We start from the raw sequence: 13,197 nt of genomic DNA on the forward strand, positions 1-13,197 counted from the left end.
ATCTATCTATCTATCTATTTTCAAACCTTATCTATCTATCTATCTATCTATCTATCTATCTATCTATCTTTTTAACTTATCTATCTATCTATCTATCTATCTATCTATCTATCTATCTATTTAACTAATCTATCTATCTATCTATCTATCTATCTATCTATCTATCTATCTATCTATCTATCTTTTTAACTTATCTATCTATCTATCTATCTATCTATCTAACTAATCTATCTATCTATCTTTTTAACTTATCTATCTATCTATCTATCTATCTATCTATCTATCTATCTATCTATCTTTTTAACTATATCTATCTATCTATCTATCTATCTATCTATCTATCTATCTATCTATCTATCTATCTATCTATCTTTTTAACCAATCTATCTATCTATCTATCTATCTATCTATCTATCTATCTATCTATCTATCTATCTATCTATCTATCTACAAACCTTATCTATCTATCTATGCTACAATCAGTAAATCATACTTGAACATGGTAAATCATGGTATACTATAGTAAATCATAGTAAACTATGGTAAATCGTGGTAAATCATGGTAAACTATGGTAAATCATGGTAAACTATGATAAATCATGTTAGAATCAGTAAATCATACTTGAACATGGTAAATCATGGTATACTATAGTAAATCATGGTAAACTATGGTAAATCGTGGTAAATCATGGTAAACTATGCTAAATCATGCTAAACTATGGTAAATCATGCTAGAATCAGTAAATCATACTTGAACATGGTAAATCGTGGTATACTATAGTAAATCATGGTAAACTATGGTAAATCGTGGTAAATCATGGTAAACTATGGTAAATCATGGTAATCTATGATAAATCATGCTAGAATCAGTAAATCATACTTGAACATGGTAAATCATGGTATACTATAGTAAATCATGGTAAACTATGGTAAATCGTGGTAAATGATGGTAAACTATGGTAAATCATGGTAATCTATGATAAATCATGCTAGAATCAGTAAATCATACTTGAACATGGTAAATCATGGTATACTATAGTAAATCATGGTAAACTATGGTAAATCGTGGTAAATCATGGTAAACTATGGTAAATCATGGTAAACTATGCTAAATCATGCTAGAATCAGTAAATCATACTTGAACATGGTAAATCATGGTATACTATAGTAAATCATGGTAAACTATGGTAAATTGTGGTAAATCATGGTATACTATAGTAAATCATGGTAAACTATGGTAAATCATGGTAAACCATGCTAGCAACATGGTAAAAAAATTCTAGCATCATGCTAGCAACATGATAATCATGCTAGCATGGTAAACTATGGTAAATCATGGTAAACTATGGTAAATCGTGGTAAACTATGGTAAATCATGCTAGAATCATAGTAAATCATACTTGAACATGGTAAATCATGGTATACTATAGTAAATAATGGTAAACTATGGTAAATCATGGTAAATCATGGTAAATCATGGTAAACTATGGTAAATCATGCTAAACTGTGGTAAATCATGCTAGAATCAGTAAATTATACTTGAACATGGCAAATCGTGGTATACTATAGTAAATCATGGTATACTATAGTAAATCGTGGTAAATCATGGTAAACTATGGTAAATCATGCTAGAATCAATAAATCATACATAGATCTATCTATCTATCTATCTATCTATTATCTATCTATCTATCTATCTTTTGAACTTATCTATCTATCTATCTATCTATCTATCTATCTATCTATCTATCTATCTATCTATCTATCTATCTTTTGAACTTATCTATCTATCTATCTATCTATCTATCTATCTATCTATCTTTTGAACTTATCTATCTATCTATCTATCTATCTATCTATCTATCTATCTATCTATCTATCTATCTATCTATCTATCTATCTGACTTATCTAACTTTTCTTTCTTTCTACCTAATCTTTCTTTCTTTCTTTCTTTCTTTCTTTCTTTCTTTCTTTCTTTCTTTCTTTCTTTCTAACTTTTCTTTCTTTCTACCTAATCTTTCTTTCGTTCGTTCTTTCTTTCTTTATACCTAATCTTTCTTTCGTTCTTTCTTTCTTTATACCTAATCTTTCTTTCTTTCTTTCTTTCTTTCTATTTCTTTCTATGCTAGAATCAGTAAATCATACTTGAACATGGTAAATCATGGTATACTATAGTAAATCATGGTAAACTATGGTAAATCGTGGTAAATCATGGTATACTATAGTAAATCATGGTAAACTATGGTAAATCATGGTAAACCATGCTAGCAACATGGTAAAAAAATTCTAGCATCATGCTAGCAACATGATAATCATGCTAGCATGGTAAACTATGGTAAATCATGGTAAACTATGGTAAATCGTGGTAAACTATGGTAAATCATGCTAGAATCATAGTAAATCATACTTGAACATGGTAAATCATGGTATACTATAGTAAATAATGGTAAACTATGGTAAATCATGGTAAATCATGGTAAACTATGGTAAATCATGCTAAACTGTGGTAAATCATGCTAGAATCAGTAAATTATACTTGAACATGGCAAATCGTGGTATACTATAGTAAATCATGGTATACTATAGTAAATCGTGGTAAATCATGGTAAACTATGGTAAATCATGCTAGAATCAATAAATCATACTTGAACATGGTAAATCATGGTATACTATAGTAAATCATGGTAAACTATTGTAAATCGTGGTAAATCATGGTAAACTATGGTAAATCATGCTAGAATCAATAAATCATACTTGAACATGGTAAATCATGGTATACTATAGTAAATCATGGTAAACTATGGTATATCGTGGTAAATCATGGTAAACTATGGTAAATCATGCTAGAATCAGTAAATTATACTTGAACATGGTAAATCGTGGTATACTATAGTAAATCATGGTAAACTATGGTAAATCGTGGTAAATCATGGTAAACTATGGTAAATCATGGTAATCTATGATAAATCATGCTAGAATCAGTAAATCATACTTGAACATGGTAAATCATGGTATACTATAGTAAATCATGGTAAACTATGGTAAATCGTGGTAAATCATGGTAAACTATGGTAAATCATGGTAAACTATGATAAATCATGCTAGAATCAGTAAATCATACTTGAACATGGTAAATCATGGTATACTATAGTAAATCATGGTAAACTATGGTAAATCGTGGTAAATGATGGTAAACTATGGTAAATCATGGCAATCTACGATAAATCATGCTAGAATCAGTAAATCATACTTGAACATGGTAAATCATGGTATACTATAGTAAATCATGGTAAACTATGGTAAATCGTGGTAAATCATGGTAAACTATGGTAAATCATGGTAAACTATGCTAAATCATGCTAGAATCAGTAAATCATACTTGAACATGGTAAATCATGGTATACTATAGTAAATCATGGTAAACTATGGTAAATTGTGGTAAATCATGGTATACTATAGTAAATCATGGTAAACTATGGTAAATCATGGTAAACCATGCTAGCAACATGGTAAAAAAATTCTAGCATCATGCTAGCAACATGATAGCAACATGATAGTTATAGATCCAAGATGGCGGCGCGAGTACATCGCGAGGCTCGCGGTCTCTCCAGATTCTGTAATTTAGCAGTATTTTTCTTGCTCATTTCGGGTCTGTTCGTCCAGAACAGTTGTGCCTTAACATCGTACACCCAAGGTGAGCTTTTGGATATTGGTTTGCGAATTTCCGACAGTTTTATGGACAACCTTCGACTCCTTCCTGAGATCGCCAGATCACCCGAGGCTATGCACTCTGCCCGGCCGGGCGGAAGTGCTCGCAGGCGCCGGCGAGATCGTAAACAAAGGCGGGGGAAGCGCGGAGGACTAAGAGCTAAGCTAAAGCTAACACCACACCGGCTCTCTTTACCCAGCATTTTCCTTGCCAATGTACGGTCGCTGTTGAACAAAATGGAGGAGATTCGACTCAACATCACATACAGCAAGAGACTTTTGAACTGTAATGTTCTAATTTTCACGGAAACATGGTTAAACAGCGGAATACCGGACAACGCTATTGAGCTAGCGGGACGCCATACATTCCGGGCGGATAGAACATTACATGGCTCCGGTAAGACCAGAGGTGGTGGATTGTGCATTTACATTAACAAAGCTTGGTGCACAAACTCTGCTATTGTTGGGAGACATTGTTCAGCTAACCTTGAGTTTCTCATGGTTAAATGTAGACCGTTTTATCTACCGCGGGAGTTCACTTCCACTATTATAACTGCAGCCTATATTCCCCCGGATGCTGATGCCAAGTTTGCTATGAAAGAACTTCACGCAGCCATCAGTAAACAACAGACCGTTCACCCGGAAGCTGCGTTTATTGTTGCGGGTGATTTTAATCATTCAAACTTAAAGTCAGTGCTACCGAAATTTCACCAGCATGTTTCCTGTCACACCAGAGGAAACAAAACCTTAGACCATGTTTACACAAACATGGCTGAAGCTTACGTCGCGACACCCCTCCCCCACTTGGGACAGTCAGATCACCTTTCTTTGTTCCTCACCCCCAAATATGCACCTCTGATCAATCGCGTGAAGCCATCAGTGAAGACCATCAAGGTGTGGCCTGCGGGGGCAGATTTCTCACTCCAGGAAAGGTTTCTACACACAGACTGGAGTATGTTTGCTTCTCAAGCCACCAGTGGCTCTCACACGGACATTGACTGCTACACCTCCTCTGTACTGGATTATATTAATACCACCATTGACAGTGTTACAACCCAGAAGCAGATCACCACATACCCAAATCAGAAGCCATGGATGAACAGGGAAGTGCGACTCCTATTGAAGACACGCAATACTGCCTTCAGATCAGGAGATGCACAAGCCTATAGCACATCCAGAGCAAATCTGAAAAGGGGCATCAAAGAGGCCAAGCACTGCTACAAGCTTAAGATAGAGGGACACTTTTCCAACGCTGACCCTCGGCGCATGTGGCAGGGCATTCAGGCCATCAGTGACTACAAACCCTCTCACTCCACCCCCGCAGCCACTGATGTCAACTTCCTGAACGAGCTAAATGACTTTTATGCTCGCTTTGAAAGAGACAACAGAGAAACTGCCACCAAGCTCAAATCCTCAGCTGACCACCCACCGATCACACTCTCCTCCACAGATGTCTGCAATGCACTGAGCAGGATCAGCGCGCACAAGGCTGCTGGACCAGACAACATCCCTGGACGCGTACTCAGGGCATGTGCGGAGCAGCTCGCTGGGGTTTTTACAGACATTTTCAACCTGTCTCTTGCCCAAGCAACTGTACCAACATGCTTTAAATGCACTTCCATTGTGCCAGTGCCAAAACACTCCAGCCCGAAGTGCCTTAATGACTACCGCCCTGTAGCACTCACACCCATCGTAATGAAGTGCTTTGAGCGGCTGGTCCTGGCACACCTAAAAGACTCTCTACCATCCACATTGGACTCACACCAGTTTGCCTACCGTAGCAATAGGAGCACAGAGGATGCAGTCTCCATGGCACTGCACTCTGTGCTCACACATCTGGACAATAAGAACACTTATGCACGCATGCTGTTTGTTGACTTCAGCTCAGCATTCAACACTGTCATCCCAACTAAGTTAATAGCCAAACTTGGAGACCTGGGCTTCAACACCTCCATGTGCAACTGGATTTTGGACTTCTTGACCAACAGACCCCAGAATGTTCGATCAGGCTCCAACTGCTCCACATCCATCACACTCAACACTGGTGTACCACAGGGCTGTGTGCTAAGCCCGTTCCTCTACTCCCTCTTCACCTCCGACTGCAAGCCTGTGTACGGATCTAATTCCATCGTCAAGTTTGCGGACGACACTACAGTGATTGGTCTCATCAGCAACAACGATGAGACTGCCTATAGGGAGGAGATCAAGCACCTGGCCTCATGGTGCACCGAAAATAACCAGCTCCTCAACACCACCAAAACGAAGGAGCTCATCGTGGACTTCAGGAAAGTGTCAAGAGGCACACACGACACCATCCACATCAATGGAATGGCTGTTGAGCGTGTCTCCAGTTTCAAGTTCCTGGGGACCCACATCTCGGCGGACATGACCTGGACAACCAACACCTCCAGCCTGGTCAAGAAGGCTCACCAGCGCCTCTTCTTCCTGAGGACACTGAGGAAGAATCAGCTTTCCTCCACTATCCTGGTGAACTTCTATCGCTGTGCAATAGAAAGCATCCTGACCAACTGTGCTACAGTGTGGTATGGGAGCTGTTCTGTTGCAGAGCGCAAGGCACTGCAGCGGGTGGTGAAAACCGCCCAGCGCATCACTGGGACTCCACTACCTGCCATCGAGCACATCCAGAGGAAACGCTGTCTGCATCGAGCTCGCAGCATCCTTAAGGACTCCTCTCACCCAGCCCACAGACTGTTTTCTCTCCTGCCCTCCGGCAGGCGTTTCAGGTGCCTCCGGACCAGGACCAGCAGACTAAAGAACAGTTTTTTCCCCAGAGCTGTCTCTTTATTAAACTCTAACCCTCATTGATCCCACTCCCCTTATATACTGATTGACTCTCCTCTCCCTCCTCACACCTGCCTCCATTTTGTTATTTGCAATACTATAATGTTCATTTGCACTGCTGACTGTTATTACAGTAACAACTGTTTACATATGCATCTTGCACTACTACCTTGACTGGAATATGCTCATTTGCACTGCCGACTGTTTATTTACAGTACCGACTGTTATATATACATTGCAATATCGTACCTTAACTGTAATATGCAATTACTTTCCACTGCACTCACTCGGATAGCTTCTGTCCAAACTTTATTTGCACTACTTTAAATCCATTGTTATACTGCTCATTAGCCTAACTTATACATATATCTATTTGTAAAATTCTGTTTATAGTAATATCCATCTGTATATTATGCTCACATTCTGTTTATAGTAACAGCCATCTGTATATATATCCATAGTACATATCTATCTGTAAAATTATGTTTATAGTAACAGCCATCTGTATATTATATTCAGTACATATCTATCTGTAAACATTCTGTTTATAGTAATAGCCATCTGTATATTATTATATTCAGTACATATCTAGCTGTAAATTCTGTTCACAGTAATAGTTATCTGTATATTATATTCATAGGACAATCTATCTGTAAATTTTTGTTTATAATAGTATTCAACTCTATATTTATTCAGTACATATCCATGTTCTGCACTTATGAACCACTGTATATCCTGCACTTGCTGCTATTGCACTTCTGGTTAGACCTAAACTGCATTTCGTTGCCTTGTACCTGTACTTGTGTAATGACAATAAAGTTGAATCTAATCTAATCTAATCTAATAATCATGCTAGCATGGTAAACTATGGTAAATCATGGTAAACTATGGTAAATCGTGGTAAACTATGGTAAATCATGCTAGAATCATAGTAAATCATACTTGAACATGGTAAATCATGGTATACTATAGTAAATAATGGTAAACTATGGTAAATCATGGTAAATCATGGTAAATCATGGTAAACTATGGTAAATCATGCTAAACTGTGGTAAATCATGCTAGAATCAGTAAATTATACTTGAACATGGCAAATCGTGGTATACTATAGTAAATCATGGTATACTATAGTAAATCGTGGTAAATCATGGTAAACTATGGTAAATCATGCTAGAATCAATAAATCATACATAGATCTATCTATCTATCTATCTATCTATCTATCTATCTATTATCTATCTATCTATCTATCTTTTGAACTTATCTATCTATCTATCTATCTATCTATCTTTTGAACTTATCTATCTATCTATCTATCTATCTATCTATCTATCTTTTGAACTTATCTATCTATCTATCTATCTATCTATCTATCTATCTATCTATCTATCTGACTTATCTAACTTTTCTTTCTTTCTACCTAATCTTTCTTTCTTTCTTTCTTTCTTTCTTTCTTTCTTTCTTTCTTTCTTTCTTTCTAACTTTTCTTTCTTTCTACCTAATCTTTCTTTCGTTCGTTCTTTCTTTCTTTATACCTAATCTTTCTTTCGTTCTTTCTTTCTTTATACCTAATCTTTCTTTCTTTCTTTCTTTCTTTCTTTCTTTCTATTTCTTTCTATGCTAGAATCAGTAAATCATACTTGAACATGGTAAATCATGGTATACTATAGTAAATCATGGTAAACTATGGTAAATCGTGGTAAATCATGGTATACTATAGTAAATCATGGTAAACTATGGTAAATCATGGTAAACCATGCTAGCAACATGGTAAAAAAATTCTAGCATCATGCTAGCAACATGATAATCATGCTAGCATGGTAAACTATGGTAAATCATGGTAAACTATGGTAAATCGTGGTAAACTATGGTAAATCATGCTAGAATCATAGTAAATCATACTTGAACATGGTAAATCATGGTATACTATAGTAAATAATGGTAAACTATGGTAAATCATGGTAAATCATGGTAAACTATGGTAAATCATGCTAAACTGTGGTAAATCATGCTAGAATCAGTAAATTATACTTGAACATGGCAAATCGTGGTATACTATAGTAAATCATGGTATACTATAGTAAATCGTGGTAAATCATGGTAAACTATGGTAAATCATGCTAGAATCAATAAATCATACTTGAACATGGTAAATCATGGTATACTATAGTAAATCATGGTAAACTATTGTAAATCGTGGTAAATCATGGTAAACTATGGTAAATCATGCTAGAATCAATAAATCATACTTGAACATGGTAAATCATGGTATACTATAGTAAATCATGGTAAACTATGGTATATCGTGGTAAATCATGGTAAACTATGGTAAATCATGCTAGAATCAGTAAATTATACTTGAACATGGTAAATCGTGGTATACTATAGTAAATCATGGTAAACTATGGTAAATCGTGGTAAATCATGGTAAACTATGCTAAATCATGCTAGAATCAGTAAATCATACTTGAACATGGTAAATCATGGTATACTATAGTAAATCATGGTAAACTATGGAAAATCGTGGTAAATCATGGTATACTATAGTAAATCATGGTAAACTATGGTAAATCGTGGTAAATCATGGTAAACTATGGTAAATCATGGTAAACCATGCTAGCAACATGGTAAAAAAATTCTAGCATCATGCTAGCAACATGATAATCATGCTAGCATGGTAAACTATGGTAAATCATGGTAAACTTTGGTAAATCGTGGTAAAATATGGTAAATCATGCTAGAATCATAGTAAATCATACTTGAACATGGTAAATCTTGGTATACTATAGAAAATAATGGTAAACTATGGTAAATCATGGTAAATCATGGTAAACTATGGTAAATCATGCTAAACTATGGTAAATCATGCTAGAATCAGTAAATTATACTTGAACATGGCAAATCGTGGTATACTATAGTAAATCATGGTAAACTATAGTAAATCGTGGTAAATCATGGTAAACTATGGTAAATCATGCTAGAATCAATAAATCATACTTGAACATGGTAAATCATGGTATACTATAGTAAATCATGGTAAACTATGGTATATCGTGGTAAATCATGGTAAACTATGGTAAATCATGCTAGAATTAGTAAATTATACTTGAACATGGTAAATCGTGGTATACTATAGTAAATCATGGTAAACTATGGTAAATCGTGGTAAATCATGGTAAACTATGCTAAATCATGCTAGAATCAGTAAATCATACTTGAACATGGTAAATCATGGTATACTATAGTAAATCATGGTAAACTATGGAAAATCGTGGTAAATCATGGTATACTATAGTAAATCATGGTAAACTATGGTAAATCGTGGTAAATCATGGTAAACTATGGTAAATCATGGTAAACCATGCTAGCAACATGGTAAAAAAATTCTATTCTAAAAAATAACTTTCTTTCTTTCTACCTAATCTTTCTTTCGTTCTTTCTTTCTTTATACCTAATCTTTCTTTCTTTCTTTCTTTCTTTCTTTCTTTCTTTCTTTCTAGCTAATCTTTCTTTCTTTTTTCTTTCATTCTTTCTTACAATCTTTCTTTCTTTCTTTCTAGCTAATCTTTCTTTCTTTTTTCTTTCATTCTTTCTTTCTACCTAATCTTTCTTTCTTTCTTACAATCTTTCTTTCTTTCTTTTTTTCTTTCTAGCTAATCTTTCTTTCTTTTTTTCTTTCATTCTTTCTTTCTAGCTAATCTTTCTTTCTTTTTTCTTTCATTCTTTCTTTCTACCTAATCTTTCTTTCTTTCTTTCTTTCTTTCTTTCTTTCTTTCTTTCTTTCTTTCTTTCTTTCTTTCTTTCTTTCTTTATACCTAATCTTTTTCTTTCTTTCTTTCTTATATTTTTTTCTTTCTTTCTTTCTTTCTTTCTTTCTTTCTTTCTTTCTTTATACCTAATCTTTCTTTCTTTCTTTCTTTCTTTATACCTAATCTTTCTTTCTTTATACCTAATCTTTCTTTCTTTCTTTCTTTATACCTAATCTTTCTTTCTTTCTTTCTTTCTTTCTAACTAATCTTTCTTCTTTCTTCTTTCTTTCTTTCTTTCTTTCTTTCTTTCTTTCTTTCTTTCTTTCTTTCTATCTTTCTTTCTAACTTTTCTTTCTTTCTACCTAATCTTTCTTTCGTTCTTTCTTTCTTTATACCTAATCTTTCTTTCTTTCTTTCTAACTAATCTTTTCTTTTTTCTTTCTTTCTACCTAATCTTTCTTTCGTTCTTTCTTTCTTTATACCTAATCTTTCTTTCTTTCTTTCTAACTAATCTTTCTTTCTTTTTTCTTTCTTTCTAACTAATCTTTCTTTCTTTCTTTCTTTCTTTCTTTCTTTCTTTCTTTCTTTCTTTATACCTAATCTTTCTTTCTTTCTAACTAATCTTTCTTTCTTTTTTCTTTCTTTCTAACTAATCTTTCTTTCTTTCTTTCTTTCTTTCTTTCTTTCTTTCCTTCTTTCTTTCTTTATACCTAATCTTTCTTTCTTTCTTTATACCTAATCTTTCTTTCTTTCTTTCTTTCTTTATACCTAATCTTTCTTTCTTTCTTTCTTTCTTTCTTTCTTTCTTTCTTTCTTTCTTTCTTTCTTTCTTTCTAACTAATCTTTCTTCTTTCTTTCTTTTTTTCTTTCTTTCTTTCTAACTTTTCTTTCTTTCTACTTAATCTTTCTTTCGTTCTTTCTTTCTTTATACCTAATCTTACTTTCTTTCTTTCTTTCTAACTAATCTTTTCTTTTTTCTTTCTTTCTACCTAATCTTTCTTTCGTTCTTTCTTTCTTTATACCTAATCTTTCTTTATTTCTTTCTAACTAATCATTCTTTCTTTTTTCTTTCTTTCTAACTAATCTTTCTTTTTTCTTTCTCTTTCTTTCTTTCTTTCTTTCTTTCTAACTTTTCTTTCTTTCTAACTATTCTTTCTTTCTAACTATTCTTTCTTTCTAACTAATTTATCAATCAAAATTTAAACTACTTTAAACTTCAAACTACTTCAAACTTCAAACTACTTCAAACTTCAAACTACTTCTAACTACTTTAAACTTCTAACTACTTTTAACTTCTTCAAACTCTCTGGTCCGGCTTTCTCAAGCCAACTTAAAGTTTGTCTCAACAAACTTTTTTTTCTAGTTATTCTTCTTCTTCTTATTCTTCTGACCCAAAATTTATCAACTCTAACTCCTCCTAGAGCTTTAACTCTACAAACTCCAAACTCGGGTCAGACTTTCAGACTGTTCTGACTTGGTGTGCTATATCTTTTCAGACTGATTTGACTTTCAGTTTTCTTAAAAATTAATATTAAAAACCATAAAAATCCCATAGACTTACATGGCAGACTGCTCAAATTGAGCCAAGACTACGGTGGCCCATTAGTGTACAAGCCAAAAACTCAAATCTAAACTCCCTGAAGCCCTAGACTCAATTAAACTACCATTCAATGACCTAATAAACTTCTATCTATCTATCTATCTATCTATCTATCTATCTATCTATCTATCTATCTATCTATCTATCTATCTATCTATCTATCTATCTATCTATCTATCTATCTATCTAACTTATCTTTCTATCTATCTTTCTAACTAACTTATCTAGCTTTCTTTCTTACTAATCTATCTATCTTTCTAACTAACTTATCTTTCTATCTTTCTTTCTAACTAATCTATCTTTCTTTCTAACTAACTAATCTATCTTTCTTTCTTTCTTACTAATCTATCTATCTTTTTAACTAACTTATCTATCTTTCTTTCTAATCTATCTATCTTTCTAACTCACTTATCTATCTTCCTTACTAATCTATCTATCTTTCTAACTAACTTATCTATCTATCTATCTATCTATCTATCTATCTATCTATCTATCTATCTATCTATCTTTTTAACTTATCTATCTATCTATCTATCTATCTATTTAACTAATCTATCTATCTATCTATCTATCTATCTATCTATCTATCTTTTTAACTTATCTATCTATCTATCTATCTATCTTTTTAACTTATCTATCTATCTATCTATCTATCTATCTATCTATCTATCTATCTATCTATCTATCTATCTATATTTTTAACCAATCTATCTATCTATCTATCTATCTATCTATCTATCTATCTATCTATCTATCTATCTATCTATCTATCTATCTATCTATCTATCTATCTATCTATCTATCTATCTATCTATCTTCAAACATGATCTATCTATCTATCTATCTTCAAACCTTTTTAACTAACTTATCTATCTTTCTTTCTAATCTATCTATCTTTCTAACTAACTTATCTATCTTCCTTACTAATCTATCTATCTTTCTAACTAACTTATCTATCTATCTATCTATCTATCTATCTATCTATCTATCTATCTTCAAACATTATCTATCTATCTATCTTCAAACCTTATCTATCTATCTATCTATCTATCTATCTATCTATCTACAAACCTTATCTATCTATCTATGCTACAATCAGTAAATCATACTTGAACATGGTAAATCATGGTATACTATAGTAAATCGTGGTAAATCATGGTAAACTATGGTAAATCATGGTAAACTATGATAAATCATGTTAGAATCAGTAAATCATACTTGAACATGGTAAATCATGGTATACTATAGTAAATCATGGTAAACTATGGTAAATCGTGGTAAATCATGGTAAACTATGCTAAATCATGCTAAACTATTGTAAATCATGCTAGAATCAG

The sequence above is a fragment of the Rutilus rutilus genome (assembly GCF_951802725.1).
Source record: "Rutilus rutilus genome assembly, chromosome: 3".
Lineage (NCBI taxonomy): Eukaryota > Metazoa > Chordata > Actinopteri > Cypriniformes > Leuciscidae > Rutilus > Rutilus rutilus.